At 41.4% G+C, this 16,672-nt stretch overlaps 1 pseudogene; it reads right to left on the bottom strand.

The window, feature by feature from the left end:
* Positions 1-764: 764 nt before the first annotated feature.
* Positions 765-1,321, bottom strand: LOC114618823 (annotated as a pseudogene).
* Between the last annotated feature and the right edge of the window lie 15,351 nt (positions 1,322-16,672).

The following is a 16,672-nucleotide window of genomic DNA, read 5'->3' as shown; positions in this document are numbered from 1 at the left end:
TGACAAAAGTTGTAGAACATTAGTTATTGCTTAATATTACTCTAGGAGAGCAAAAAAATGCTTTATGAGAGGATGGAGGAGGAGGATTTTAAATCAATATGGAACAGACACTAAGTTTTTTTTTTTTTAATACAACGCCTTTTATTTGTATTTGATGATGAGAATTAACACACCCAGCAGCTCCAGTGACTTTTGCTTACCCCACTAAGAAGCAAGGGGCTTAACAGGGTCTCTCTCCGCAGCAGCACTGTTCTTTAAAGGGACATTGATACCTATGCAGCCATCTGACCTGGACAGTCAGGGCTCAGCTGAGATGGGAGACTTGGGTTGTCTTAATCGGGGGACAGGTCCCTAAAAACCCACCTCTAAAGATGCCACCATACCTGGTTCTGGACCAAGTCTCCTTGTTAACCACTTACAGACAATAGCCCAGGCTCTCCCCTGTGGACCTGATCCTGGCAGACTGTTTTATTTTTCAGAGTTGCTCTTTTTAAATCAATGACAGAATGACTCCATCAGAACACCAGACACCTCCCCAGGTGGAACCTAAATTCAATCAAACATAAACTGGGATGTGACTGACTATACAGAATCGTCATAATGACGGGCAGTGGGAAGACACCCTAAACCTCTATCCTAACACAGCTGAGAACTCCCTGTGAGAGGGTAGGAAGAACAGGGGAGAAACAGCATGCTTCACACAACTTGATACTGCGGGGGGGGGGGGTGCGGGGGGGGCAGGACTGCTGGCCTCCGCAGCGCCCCTACTTCCCTTCCAGCTGCTCATACAGTTTGGGCACATAGTCGTCCCACTCTGCCTGGTAACACGTGCTGGCCACCGGGGCGCCCAGGTTGTACTTCTTGCGGAAGGACTCCACCTTGAACTTGGCACGGTTGTCTCCAGACTTGTTGCTGAGGATGGGCTCGTAGCAGCTCAGAGGCTGCGCCTGCTCGTACACCAACCAGACATAGCGGTGGAGACCTGTGCCACTGGGAGGCCCAGAGCCCACACAATTGGAGAGGCCACTGCTAATGTCATTGCCTTTCATGTTGACCACCAGGAAGTGGTGCCATTTCCTGAATTTGGGGTCCTTCCTGCTGGGAGCATCCGGGTCAGTGAGGACCCGGGTGTAGAGTTTCCCAGGATCAAGGCCATCCCATGAAATGCTGCTGGGCCTATTCATAACCTGGGTGGGTGTTAGCACTTTGCCCAGCTCGTCCACCTTCACCCCGGGTAATCGACCCGCAGGGGGTGCAGGAGCGGCTCGTTGACCTCCTGCAGGCATAGTGGCCAGGCCCACTGGCTGATGTCCGCGGCCATGGCGATGGAGAGATGGAAGACGCGCCCCCCCCCCCCCAAGCCCGACTCAGACACTAAGTTTTTATGTCCTAATAGACCACAGAATTAGTGAAGCTGGATTGTTATTCTTAATTTTTAAATAAAAAATTTAAATGGAAAATGTGTTTTCATTGTATAAAATGGTTGGTAGATTTTTCTCTCATTTCACATGTTTTCTTTACGACATTCTTTCTGCCCTTGAATTTATGTTAATTGTAGGATTTCCATTGTTCTGCCATGTGTCTGTATAGTGATATATTTATGAGTATAACACCCAGACTTTGTGACTCATAGTTCCTAGGAAAGTTGAAAGCCATTGAATCATTGATTTAAAGCTATGACTGATGGTAATCAGCACAGGGAACAACTGGACAAAGTGCAGAGAGTGAGAGACCTTGAAACACCCAGCCCTAAATGGCCCGTCTTTATTACACTCTTCCCTCAAGGCTCAGGGATCTAAGCAGAAGAGGAAGCAGGAAGACTGTAAAACCCAGGATGACTCCAAGGAAATGATGTTCTCAAGACACAAGAGGACTGATGCTCATCTGAGCTCCCAGAAACTGTGACAGCTTGCACAACCTATGTGGGTTTAAACCAGATAAAAGTCCCAGCAGTGAGAAGGTGAAATGAGTCTTACCCCTAACCGAGAAGTAAGCTCTTTGCAGTGGATAGACAGTAGGAGGAGTAGGAGGGGGAGGATCAGTTTTCTTCAATAGAGTGACACTGAGTATATCAACTACATCTCAAGGCAGGCCCTATGTCTAGCAATAGTGGCTAGCCCTCCAAAAAACCTCCATGTTTTAATTTATATGTGGTTGCTTTTTTTTTTTAAGACAAAGAAGAAACATGAAGTTGGGTGCATAGGGGTGAGGGAGGATGTGGGAGGAGTTAGGGGAAGAGAAAGAGTATGATGTAAAAATATGAAATGTTTAAAAAATAAGGCCGAGTGTTGTCTTGTTTTGTGACTTTATTATTACAGAGCTGTAGCAGGAGGTATAAAAACAACAACAACAACAACAAAAGACGCATCTGGCTAGCTCCTGGCCTGGCTGCCGTGTTCCCTCTCTATACTAATTTATAGTCTGTACTAATGGCAGCAGAAACAAAGATGACTGCTGGCTCCTAGTTATGGCACCATGTTGACAGAATTTAGCAATACCAGCAGGCTATCTTGGCCCAACCGGGTGTTCTCATCTCAATAGGCTCTCTGGCTGGGCCACACTAGCCCCATGCCACATCACCCCACGGTCAGCCAGCACACCACCCAACAACCAAGTAAATCAAAACTCTAGATGCTTAAAGTTAATCAATGTATTTACATATTAGCAAATACTCAATACAGAAGATGCCCACACAATTAATTATTATCCCAATTATCTAACCTTGATATAAATAACTACCTGAGACTGCTAGAGACATGAGGGTGACATCCACAGTCATCTTGCCTCCTCTCCTGTCCTCCTCTTCTCTATCTCTTTCTCTCCTCTCAACTCCTAGCTCTACCTTCCTCTTCCCTGCCCAATGACAAAGCTCCACTGCAAATACATTGGGCAGGAAATTCCTGCCACACAGAGCCATGAGTTCATATCCCTAAGCCAAAGGCTGATAATGAAAGAGCATCACATTAAGCTAAATCTTTGTCTACGGCAGCTTTTAATCCATCCATTCTTGTGTTTATTGAGTATATTTTGTTTGTCATACATTGCATTAGCTGTAGAAATTTAAGAACAATTAATCCTTAATCTTTGCTCTTGAAAGACTATGGTCTAATGGCTAAATCAAATACATACGATTGTTGGATGCTGTAATAGGACACTGAGCTGAGCATTGTAAAGAAGGGATAGAAGCTGTCATCGTAGTTTTAGTCAACTTGGCACAAACCTAGACATATCTGGGAAGAAGAATTTAAGTTGAGGAAAGACCTCCATCAGATTGGTCTGTGGGCATATTTGTAGGCTACCTTATTAATTTCTAATTGATGGAGGAGATCCCAGTCCATGGTGGGTAGTACTATCCCTGAGAAGGTGGACCTGGGCTGTATTAGATACTTGGCTGTGAGCCTGGAAGGAAGCCAGTAAGCGATGTTCCTCTATGGTCCTTGCTTTAGCTCTCAGCTCTGGGTCCTTGAGCTCCTGCTGTAGTTTCCCTCAATGAGGTATAACCTAGAAGCTAAAATAAATCCTTTCCACCCACAAGAGACTTTTGTTTAGTTTCTTCTCGGTGACAGGGCAGCATTGCTGTGATATCAGGACACATTAGGACAAAGATAATTCAGGACAGACTTCACAGAAATGACCGTGGCTAATTTACTTATAAGAGAAGTCGGGTAGCTGTGTGTCAGAAAGGCAGTGTGGTTAAGGAACAAAGGAACTGAGGTGAAGAAAGTACAGAAAATTGTTTTTTGCTGGGGATAGCATACCATGACAGGAACTGCCTGCAGCAGGCCGGGATGGAGACATCTCAGGAGCCCTCGGGCAGCTCTTTGTAAAACAGTTGTTCCCATTTTTCCTAACCTCAGCCCTGGACAACGGCTGTGTAGATTTCATTTGTGCATGACTACTTTTCAGTTGGCCTAGGTGTGCATAATTATTCTATTATATCTGACTTTTCTATTCCTTTATCCTTCTGCTCTGGTGAATTCTATTAAACTAGATGTTCCTTAATGTAATAATTCTTAAATAATCAAAAACTGAGGCACAGGGCACAGCACAGTCCTAATGGCCCAGGTGCATGTTATGTGTTCTCATCTTGGAAACAATGCAATAACTGCACAATGGTAGTTTTGGATTAATGTTTGACTTGCAAAGAAAGTTTGAAGAAATCATGTTTAGAGATATTAGGAAATGAAACAGAGCCATGTACTGCTAGAGTCATATAGGGTCCATTACCAGAAAGTGAAGGAATTTATTAGAGTTATGGAAAAGCATTAGGATAAGAAACACAATCATGGGATAAGGGGAAAATGGAAGAAGGGAATATAAACACGGGATCCTTTAATTCAGAAAGGAAAAAGCTTTTGAAGTTATGAAATGAGTTTTGCACAACAATGAAAGTAGTTCCTGGTCTCCTTTGGATATGTATATATTAGAAATTATGGGATGCATAAAGTTATATATGAATAAAACTAAGTCAAAACACTGGGACTCTTAGGAGAGTCATTGTATGCAATGTGCAGAAGCAGAAAACTTAACTCAGCGGAACAGCTGAGTTAAGGGTTAACTTGATTCTTTCAGCTTTGCCCATGTCATTTATCATTAGAGCTTCACAAGAAAATGCATGTAGCTGACCTTGGGGCTCTGAGCTCTGAAGTATAATAAGTCAAAAGTTAAATTTTTAAATAATGATAACTTTACAATTATTATTATTTTGGCCACAGGTCTGGGAATGGAGGAAGTTTGAAACTTTGGGCACAATTGTAATTCTTGATTCTTGTGAGATGTGGTTATTCTTTTGAATTTGATTTGGCAGTGATTCTACAATTTTTTTTTTCTACCTGCTTTTAGAGTGACAATAAATGGCTGGGGCAAGTTAAAGGTGTGAGAGTGGAGTGAGTGAGGGATAGTGTGAGGAGAGCATGTGTGAGGTGGGTGTGTGTGAGGTGTGTGTGTATGTGGTATGTGTGTGTGGTGTGTGTGTGTGTGGTGTGAGATGTGTGTGTGTGTATGTGGTATGTGTGTGTGGGGTGTGTGTGCATGTGTGGTGTGTGAGGTGTGTGTGTCAGGTGTGTGTGTGGTGTGTGTATGTGGTGTGCGTGTATGGTGTATGTGTGAGATGTGCGTGTGTGGTGTGTGAGGTGTGTGTGTGGTGTATGTATGGCAGTGAAAGGAGAGCGCACAGAGGTGTGTAGGAGTGTGGGAGTTCAAGAAAAGAAAAGCTCACAGGAGAAAAGTAGAGTGTACAGGAGAGTGCAGAGTGTGTGCAGCCTCAAGCTTCGAGTGAGCAAGCCTTAAAATTTGCTTGTCATCTTGTACACAAAAAAGTCATTTGTGTGTGTTTATTATGTGCCTTCCAGATATCCCTGTTTCCAGTTGAGAACTCTGATCCTGTGTTGAGGCTAGACCCTGACAATTTTTGGTTTCGAGCCTAGCTTTTAACAGCCGAGCCATCTTTCCAGCTGGAGAGCACAGAATAAAGAGAAGAAATGCTTCAGGGCTGGGTACGTGGAAGGAGGAATTCCTTGAAGAGAGAGAAACAGGGAGTGGAGCTGGAGGACTTCAGATACAATGATAAGGGTTTAGATTCTAACACAAGAGTTAAGCCAACATAAGATTTAAAGCCATTTTTAAACTATAAGTTAATAACATGGATTATAATAAACTCAGGTGAGGTCAGGGAGACTTCAAGACTAGCAGTTCACTTCAAAGACTATTATAGAGACAGAGTATAAAAAAACAAACACTGATGTTGAGAGAAGATAAAACATACCGCTGACAACTGTAAACAGGCTGGAGAGGCCTTGGCCTGTGGGCACTGTGCCCACATTCTCATAGCTAGCTTGGCTCCTGTGAATTGTGCACAGGCCTAGCCATGTGAGTGCTCAGGTCCCTGCCTGCCTGCACCATCCTCACACCTCCAGACCTAGCTCTGGCAATACAGCTTGTACAATGGTCGGTCCAGATCAACCCAGCTAGGAGTCACACGTTTGCACGCTTTCTCAGTAACCACTGAATTGGAATCACCTCCATCTTTCCAATAAAAATGAAAACACTGAGTATTTGAAAAATCGATGTACCAACTCTTCATATCTGATCTGAAATCAACCAAGTTCTAAGAATAGGAGGAGGAAGATTCTAGATCATTGGCCCATGCCCAATATGTCACTGTCTCTTCCTGTTGTCAGTGGATCCAGATGTAGAGCTGTCAGCTATCTTTCCATGCTTGTCTGCCTTCATGCTGCCTTGCTTCCCACCATAATGATCCTGAACTAAATCTCTGAACTGTAAGCCATCTCCAATTACATGTTTTCCTTTGAAGAGTTGCCACCATCATGGTGTCTCTTCACAGCAATAAAATCGTAACAAACACTAACCACGTATAGACACATATCAAGAAATTACCTACCATGATCATATTGGTTTTAGACATAGATGTAGGGATAGTCTATCATAAGCTAGTCAATAAATATAATATATACATGGACTTAAAGACAAAAATACCATGGTCATTTCAATAGATCCAGAGAAGGTCTTTGACAAAATCCAACATGCTTTCATCATAAAAGTCCTAGAGAGAGTAGGACTAGGGAAAACGACTCAGCCTAATAAAGCATAACAAAGCCACAATCAACATCATCCTAAGTGGAGAGAAACCTTAAAGCAACCTATTACAATCAAGACCCATCAGGGCTATTCAGTATCCCCACGCTTTTTCAACATAGTGCTTGAAGCCCTAGATAGAGCTACAGGGCAAGAGACGGAAATGAAAAGAATGCATGTACAAAAAAAAAAAAAGTCAAATTATCCCTGCATGATGATGATATGGTACCTTACTCAAGAGGGTCCCCCAAAACCCTCTTCTAGAAATGATAAATGCTTTCAGCAAAGTGGCAGAGTACAAAATTAATTTACAATTTTTTTCTATAAACCAATGACAAATAGGTTGAAAAAAAGATGAAGGGAGTATCCCCTTTTGCAAATATTGTCTCAAAAAAGGTAATGTATCTAGGAGCAAACCTAACCAAGAAGGTGAAAGACCTCTACACAGAAGACTTCAAATTTCTCTAAAGAGAGAAATTGAAGAAGACCCCAAAAGACAGAAAGAGTTTTCAAGCTTATGGACTGATAAAATTAATATTGTCAAAATGATCATCCTACTAAAAGCAATTTTTAAATTCAATGTAATTCCAATCAAAATACCTATGTCATTCTCCTCAGAAGTAATAATCTTAAAATTCATGGTGAAGCACCAAAGACACCACATAGCCAAAGCAACACTGAGCGAAAAGAACAGTGTTAGGAGGCGGTAATCCTGGCAGATTTAAAGCTATATTATAGCATTGTAGTAATAAAAACAGCATGATCCTGGCACAAAAATGCAACAAAATAGAAGACCCAAATATTAGTGTGCATGATTACAGCCAGGTGACATTTGAGAAAGATGCCAAAATTATACACATACAGAAAGAGAGCATTCTTATCAAACAGTACTGGGAAATACTGGGAAAGGAGGATGTCCATATATGGAAAAATGAAATTAGAAGCATGTCTACCACCCTGCACAGAAATCAGCTGCAATTGGATCAGTGACATCAATGTGCAGTCTGTGAGTCTGAAACTGCTAGATGGAAAGGTAAGGGCATCCTACAGCATGGAGGCACAGGGAAGGACTTTCTGAATAGAATCCCATTTGCTCAGGGATCAAGGCCAGCAACTGACAAACAGGACTCCATAAAACTTAAAACTGCTATGCCGCAAAGGAAAGGAAGCTACAACATGGGGGAGAAACTTTGCTAGCTACTTATCCAATAAGGGGTCAATATCTAGTCCATAGAAATAACTCAAAAAGCTAAGAATTAGGAAGACAAATGGCCCAATTTAAAAATGGGCCATGGATTCGAACAGAGGGTTCTCAAAAGAAGAAATAAAAACAGCTAATAAATAGCTTTAAAAGGGTTTGTATCCTTAGCCATCAGGGACATGACAATTAAAATGACCTCAACATTTCATCTTATCCCAGTTGTTCTGGAAATATCAATAAAGAAACTGATAAAATTGTTGGCGAGCATGTGGGAAGTGGAGCCCTCATTCACTGCAGATGGGATTGCAAACTGGTGCAGCCACTCTGGAAACCAGTGTGGGGTTATCTCAAAAGTTACAAGTAGATCTGTCATATGACTCAGCCATGCATCTCCTGAGCATATACCCAAAGGATTCAATATCCTACTATAGAGACATTAACCATGCTTGTTGCAGCTCTATTCACAGTAGCTAGGAAACAGAAACTCAGAGGTCCTTCAGCGGATGACTAGACAATCAAACATATATACAGTAGAAGTGGACTCAGCTGCAAAGAAAAGTGAAATCTGCAGATAGATGGTTGAAACTGGAAAATGTTATACGGTGTGAAGTAACCCATATTAAGAAGGTTAAATGCTTGTGTGTTTGGTCTTATTTGTGGATCCAAGTCTGAACCTTTAGATTTGACCATAAAATTGGAAGCAAACACAGAAGCCAGGCAAGTAAAGAGGATCCAAGGGGAGAGGATGGTAAGGAGCCCTAGAGATGAAGGTAGTAGAACATGGGTGGTTTAAAGGTGGGAAAAAGAAAAGTGGAAGCTTTCATTGGGGAGAGAAGGAGTAAGGAGTGGGGAGAGGAAAGAGGGATAAATGACACACACGAAGGATATTTGAAAATGCCTCTAGGAAACACATTATTTCATAATCTCACTTTAATATATATATATATGCATATATATACACATATATATGTATGTATGTGTATATATATACATATATATATATTTAAATATAAATATGGTTACATACATTGGGTGATAAAACTCCTCTTTCCAAGAGCCATAGACAAATTATCAAGAGCTCCAGTGCCAAGCATGAGAAATCTTCCTCTGAATTGTCAAGGGGGTCCATGAGACTCCCAAAACAATATAGGTTATTACCATAGTCTTCAGTTACCTCCCATAACTTGAATGTAAGATCCTATTGCTGAAGACGCCATATAGCTTGGATCCAGGGCTTGAAGGAATTGAGCTGGAACTGACTTGAAGCCTCCTTCCTGATACGAGCTCTCATAGTATTAGTAGGTGCTATGCAAGTTACCAAAGGAGAAAAACAATCAGTAGTCACACCTGAATGTAGGGCTAAGAACCACAACAGTGACCAGCATAGACTCAGGTGGTACAATAGTGGCACTTTTATCTTGGGGTTAACCAACATTCTTGGACTTAAGGCCTACTCAATAGGAGGGAATTCAATGCTCACTACTGTAAATCTGACCAACTAACTACCCATGGCTGAAGCAGTCATAGACTCTAGAAGAAAGCCAACTGCTGGTGTTTTTCTAAAGTAACATAATTTCTAACTGTATTCTACATATCCTTATACTCACAGATAAATTTAGCTCTTACCCCTCACAGAAAGAACAGAAGCTGTAAAATGCTTCTGTTTACAGTAGACAGAGGCTATTATGGAAATCCACACTGGTCAAAATATAGAGAAGATGGGGTGCCTGGCTCCAGTTGATACATATGTAATACTCTTACACTTAATGCTCAGGAAACATTATGGAAGACTGTTAGAGCCAGGGGACTGGACTCCTGCTGCTAAACAGTGTCTTCTAGACATGGCAGTCATGCTGCATTTGTCTGTGGCTATAAGGATAAGTAGAATATAGTTAGAAATTATAATGGTTTAGGAGAATAGCAGTTATAGGCTTTCTATTAGAGTCAATAGCTTCTCCAGTCACAAAATCTCAACGGTATCTTTAGCTAAACAAGACTTGCATAAGGACAGCACTGGTTGACCTACCAATGTGGTGGATGGGAAAAATTTCAAAAGGCCCCACCCTAGATGAAGAGTTACAAGCAATCAATTACTACAGAGCGGGAGAATCAGTTTCCTTCAGGAACAAGCTCTTATGACTGGTTATCCAGTCCCAAGTGGTCAGCCCTAAACACATGCACATAGAAGCAGTACTAATTTGACTCAGTATTAACTTATACATGTACATGTCTTTAACAATAATAATTAAAGAAAAAGGGGTCAGACATTTTGAGAGGTTGGAGACACAGGAAAATTTGAAGAGGAAAGAGTCAGGGATGGATATGATTGTAATTACAGTACTCAACAATCAAATAATAAATAAGTAAATGGGAAAAATGTGTGTTGGAGATGAGGAGAAAGGAGATCAATTCTAAGACTCAAAAGTCCACCGAAATTTATATGATGCCTTGTGATGTTACTGATTAAAAACACAGTAGAGAAACCAGCAGGTTAGAGGTCAGAAGAAAATGTTTCCTTTGCAGGATGGACTTGAGGGAGCTCTGAGAACTCTCATTGGTGGTCTTTGGCAGACAGTTGGCCTTTGAGTCTGAAAATCAACAGAGTTCAATTGAAGTGCAATATGGTTATCAGTATCTACCAAGGCCATGGGTATAGAATACCTGGAGGGAAAGAAGATGGAGCACATATGCTCAGCCTAGAAGGACCAAAAAAGATGAACTTCTGAGCATGTACGACATACACACAAAGGAGTTTCATTCTTCCAAAACTTAAAAGGCAGAACTACCACACAACCCAGCTATCCACTCTTATGCATATATGCAGAGAACTCCAAATTCTACCACAGGGATACCTGCACATCCATGGTTATTGGTTCTCTGTAGGACCGTGAAAGGATGATTTAGTCTCCGATAGAGCACTGGCTTTAAGATAGCCAGAGACCCAACAGGTGTCCATTGCCTGTGTAGGGACAGCACATATCTCGATTCCAGACTCCTGACATGCGGGCTAAGATCTCCATTTAACCTGCACCGTTCAGTCACGTAGGACAAAGCAACCCCTCCCAGAGAGGTTTGCATCCCCACCCACGGGTAGGGGGCATGACTACAGGCCTCTGCTCTAGAGAGATCTTCATATTAATGAGTTACCTAAAGGCCAGAGGGCATAGCTAATTAAGTGACCCATCCCCCTTTTCCCTCCCTCTTTAAGTAAGCTCTCCCCTGGCTTAAGTGGGGGGGGGTGCACATCTAGACCATCTATCATCCGCTATGACAATAAAGCTTTTGGAACCCCGGACTTTCTTGTGTCATTGGGGCCTGCCATTGTGGAAAGCTTCTCTGCGTTTCTGCCTCTGAACCCACACTTCTCTGCTTATACTAGCAAGGAAATAGGCCAAATGTCCATCAATAAATGAATAACAAAAATGCAGTATATATTCAGAGCAGAATATTACTGAGCTATAAGGAATGGGGAATATTTGCAGAAAAATGGATGGACTTAGGATAATATTAAGCAAGGTCACCCAAACTCAGAAGAAAGAAAACAAGAACAAACATATAATATACACATTTATATATACAAACATCTCTGTGTGTATACATGGTATAACATTTAGGAAGGGCAGGCAAAAGACCCATGAGTCACCAGAGGATATAAAGTCATTGCCTTTCTGGTTTCAACTATGTCTTAGTATTTGCCTTTTTTCTTTTATTTTTTTTTCCTTTTTCACATGGGCAAGTGCATTAAAATAATTGATACTGAAAGCTTCAGAATGGCGATTCTAACTGTTCCTGGCAATAGACAGAGTTTGGGACTGGGCAAGTGTTTGCTTGAGTGGCTACCTTAATATAGATGTATTGATTGATTTTTTTTTTAGTTCATTATAAATAAGATTTTTTATAAAGTAAGACAATTCCTGTTACTTTAAAACTACCTTTGTGGAAAGGGATAAGTGTTGTTTTTTTACTGGTATAAACAGATCCAGAATGGGTGTCAACCTGGCTGAGGATAACAGGAAGTGATGATGAGCATTAAAGGAAATGACCCCTAAGCATCTCCAGATGCTTGCTGGCCTAGGACGATACACCCCAGTGTTAAAATCTCTAATATTTTAAGAGGAATCATAAGCATATTGGTTGATAGGAAATTTTATGATTATAAAATCCCTGTGCATGAATTCAGTTAGTCAGCAACATTCATTGAGCATAAACTATATACAGGGCAATGATCTAGGAGTCTGGGATTTTGCATTTAATATAAGAGATTAAAAAAAAAAAACAACCCAACCTTTCTGTGGAAGTTCACACTCAACTGTGGGAACATGCACTATTAACAAATTATTGACCAAATATCAAAGGAGGTATAGACCTATAATTATGGGATATATTTCTATATCAAACACAATGGCATAAAAGGGCCTTACTTAAGAAGTTAAGTAAAAGGCCTTTGGTGATGTAAAGAAAACATTAGACATCTGTTTTAAACAGTAGTCATGGACTCTGAGTGTGACCTTGGTCTGTTTGGGATTTTGTTTTGTGAGTTCAAAGGCCAGGATAGGGAAGCCAGTTAACACTAGGCAGGAGAGTCTGGGGAGATGAGGGCAGAGGAGAAAGGGAGAAAGAGACTATGGGGCCTGGTCAGCAACTGTGTGTGAATTTGTGTCCTGAAAAGCAAGGAAGCTAGGACACTTTTGGAGCTGTTCTCAGGACTGTAAGAGAAAGGGGAGGGGCAGGCACCTCCAGGAAGTTCTCCTCAGTGACTAGAAAGGAAGGAAGGCAGCTTGCGTAAGATTGTGAAAGGAGAATCCTGTCTATTTTGAGCTGAAATCTGAAGGTAGAGAGGAGAGTATAATATTTGTTAAGTTTCTAGGTGGAGTATGAGTCAAAGATGGCCCTTGGGAACTTTACCTAAACCGAATGGAGAATGGAATGCCACTCACTAACACGAGGAAACTGGTGTAGGAAGAAATGGTGAGAAACTGGACCTCTGTTTCTTTTTCTTTCTAGCATTAAAACAACTTTTAGCTCTCCCACTGGAGTTGTCAATTAAGCAACCAGGCCTTATATATTCAGGAAAGCGATGCAGGCTAAATATATATGATTTGAGAATTCGTAGTATTTGATGCCATAAAAATGTATAAGACTAGACATCATCACAGTAACAGATGTTGGGATAAGGAGACAGATTGAGGGGCAGAGAAGTCAAGCATTTTGTTTGGAATTTATGGAGACAAACTGGAGGCAATAAAATAGGCTAGGAAGGCACACACACTGAGCTAGACTCAGCCAGAAACACACAGTGCTGATGAGAAGGGAATATATTAAGGTAAAAATTCTATCTGCTGCCAGACCCAAGAAATGAAGTCATTTGTAATCCAAGCATCATTAGTGGCCTCCATCAGAGCAGCTGTAGCGGATGATGGAATCAAACTGGACTAACTTCAAGATGCAGAGGAAAGTAGGGCATGGTGACAGTTGTCTGTAATCTCGGCATTTTTGGAAGTCAATTCTCATGGGTCCAGCACCTTACAGACCATTTCCTGTGCTTTCCACAGGATGAAAAAATTCCTTGATTCGACATATCTTGCTACTTTTCCTATGAGGAGAGCTAGTCATACTGCCTGAGAATCTTCTTCTGGTACAAAGTAAAGGGATGACCAACAGTGACCGAATTAACGAATATAATTATTTTTACCTGGACTGTTACCATCCCCTTCAGGACCTTTAGTTAGCATTTTCCAAGTCATTAAGAAACATCAGTAATACCTGTGTATTTTCCTTTATAATTTTCAAGCTAATTGGCTCTCAGAAGACACACACTGACAACCTTTAAGGTGGCATTTTGGGTAAGAAGAACCGTCTCTCCAGCCATGTGAAGTGCAAGAGCTGAGTCACTACTTGCTACGTATTCTGTACATTTTCATCATAAGGACAAGAGAATTTTTTTAAGCTATGACTTCATTTTTTTTTTTTAAGTTTTCACTGACATAGCCAGTTTTGTTGAAGTTCCAAGCCAGATGCTAAATAAATATTGGGTTATAAAGGAATTTGTACTCAAGGTGGCAATCCAGAGTCTCCTGCGAGATGGCTAAGCAATAAACACATTCACTTCTAGTTTAAAATGATTAAATGGATACTTGTGTATATTTGTGCTCTTTTCAAAAAATGCTTCTTACTAAAAGGACAGGAAAGGGATGTTTTAAAGCCATGAAAGCAGAGGAGAGTAAGCATAGCAGAGATGGCAATGAATAGGTTACTGAATTGGGGCAGAATGGAAAGCTACAATGTTACAGTCTGCAGCCAACCTTTTAAGAGCAGGATTTAAGAACCTCTGCCAAGAAGATGATGAATTAAACTGAAATTAAGATCAACTGAAAGTCTATACAGAGTGCATAAATCCAGAGGACTTTCCTGAGATGCAATGTGTGGGTGACTTTCCTCTCTCTTAGGGTTTTACTGCTGTGAACAGACACCATGACCAAGGCAACTCTTATAAGGACAACATTTAATTGGGGCTGGTTTACAGGTTCAAAGGTTTAGTCCATTATCATCAAGACAGGCAAAATGGCAGCATCCAGGCAGGAATGGGGCTAGAGGAGCTGAGAGTTCTACATCTATCTGAAGGCTACCAAGAGAAGACTGGCTTCCAGACAACTAGAAGAAGCCGCACCCACAGTGACACACCTACTCCAACAAGGCCCCACCTCCTATTAGTGGCACTCCCTGGGCCAAGTATATTCAAACCACCACTCTCTCCTTGCTTTAAGGGTGTAGGGAGCATTAAAGAGGGTAGGGGAAATAAGGATCAGAGTAGATCCTGACACTGGAAAACAGAGGGTAAAAGAAAAGAAATAGGAGTGGCAGATGTTGACTGCTAAAGTCTTGATTCTCTTTGCCTAGCATCCAGGATGGCTGGTATACACTTATTCTCTTTTCTCTTAGACAAGACTTTTTTTTTTTTAATTTTGTTTTTAGAGAAGTGTGTCTAAGTTACAAGGCTTTTAGTGATCATATACACACTTAGTTTCTGACCCTAATAGGCCTGCACTCAGGCTTCATTTGGAGGAGTTGGGAAAAGAAATAACTTAATTTAGCTATGCCTCTTGGCCTTTAGATAACTCATTTCCATAGGAAATCTCTCAAGGCTGAAGCCTGTAGTCACACCCTCTACCTGTAGGTGGATGGTGATGCAAACCTCTCCGGGAGGAGATGTTTAGACAAACGTGTCTGCAAGGTGCAGGTTAATGGAGATCATGCCACGTGTCAGAAGCCTGGATTCTAAGAGCATGGTGGAATAGATGCCCACCCCTCACAAGCCATCCTAACACAGTTCTACAGTCACATGTGTTACTTTTGTAACAATCCTTGTGTAAGAGAAGGATAAGGAGTAGGGAGATGAGAAAACTAGTTACTAGGAACTGTACAAGAGCTACAGTTCCTGGCCTAAGCCCTGAAAGGTCCCATAGCATCTTCCAATATCATCTCCCCGGGAACTAAGCCTAACACATGAAACTTGGGTCTAGGATCAGTGAGTAAGCTACATCCAAACCACAATACAGAGTTCACATTACCAGAGAAGATGTGCTAAATTAGGAAGGGGGCAAAAGTGGTTTCAGCTGTGCTATTCTTGACAGAATGACACAGTATATGTAACGACAGTTTATAAAGATAGCAAGGCTGGCCGGGCAGTGGTGTCGCACACCTTTAATCCCAGCACTTGGGAGGCAGAGGCAGGCGGATTTCTGAGTTCGAGGCCAGCCTGGTCTACAGAGTGAGTTCCAGGACAGCCAGGACTACACAGAGAAACCCTGTCTCGAAAAACAAACAAACAAACAAACAAAAAAAAAAACAAAAAAAAATAGCAAGGCTGTGATGGCTAAGTAAAGCAATGTCTCAAACTAGAAGTACACATAATATGTGCCCCTGACGGTGTTTCTTTCCTCTCTTCTCACATTGTATAAGACTACTTGACACAGAATGTAGATCTGCTTCTTCAGTTGCATAAATTGAGGCAAATATATTACTGATGGGATTCAGGTACCTCGGGTAAGAGTTCAACAATTAAGCAATTTGGAATATTTGATCTAAATAATAATCTTTGCCAGAGAATGAATTCTACTGGGGTGGAGACAGAACGAGCACAACTGGATTAGCTCAGCATCGCTCACATCCCTTTTGAAAATCTGACATTTTTAATAGGTTTATTTAGCCCATGTCTTGACAGATCATGTGACCACAGGCAGGCCCCGCTTGAGATCTACAATGTTTGTTCATGTCAGACACTGCCATTAATTACTGCCAAGTATTTATTGTAAGTTAAGCAAAGTACCAAATGTTTGACGTGTCTTCTTTCTTTTATTCTTCACAACACTGCAAGATGGGTAATATGATTGTGTCTATTTTATACCCAGAGTTTGTTTTATAGAGTAGCTGATAGTGTACCATATAGAAGCCAAAAGAACAAACTGTGCTAGTGTCTGAGCCTGTGTATGTCTGAATCTCAGACTTGTCCCCTCTGCCTATGTACTGCATTATCTTTTATCATGGAAAAGTGTGCACATACACAAACACAGACTCTCACTCCCCTCACACAAACACACAAACACATGCTTGAACTTTCTCGTTCTTTCTCTTCCTGTACTTTGGCAACAACAATTCACTGGCATCTCATAAACTCCACGCCCTGTAGAAGAAACATGTGAGGCTCATGTGAGGCTAGCACTACACTCCCGTTTGGCTGAAGCATCTTCCCTCACACACACCAGAAGCAGGCTAAGGTCATTCTGACAGACGGACATGTCCCATATCATTGGCCACTCTAACCAATGCATAATGAACCTGAGCCCAGTGAAAAATAAACAAACCAACAGACAAATCAAC

This window comes from Grammomys surdaster, unplaced genomic scaffold (assembly GCF_004785775.1).
Source record: "Grammomys surdaster isolate TR1022 unplaced genomic scaffold, NIH_TR_1.0 145, whole genome shotgun sequence".
Classification (NCBI taxonomy): domain Eukaryota; kingdom Metazoa; phylum Chordata; class Mammalia; order Rodentia; family Muridae; genus Grammomys; species Grammomys surdaster.
The sequence above is the reverse complement of the archived record's forward strand: the minus strand, read 5'-3'. Positions and strand labels throughout refer to the sequence as shown.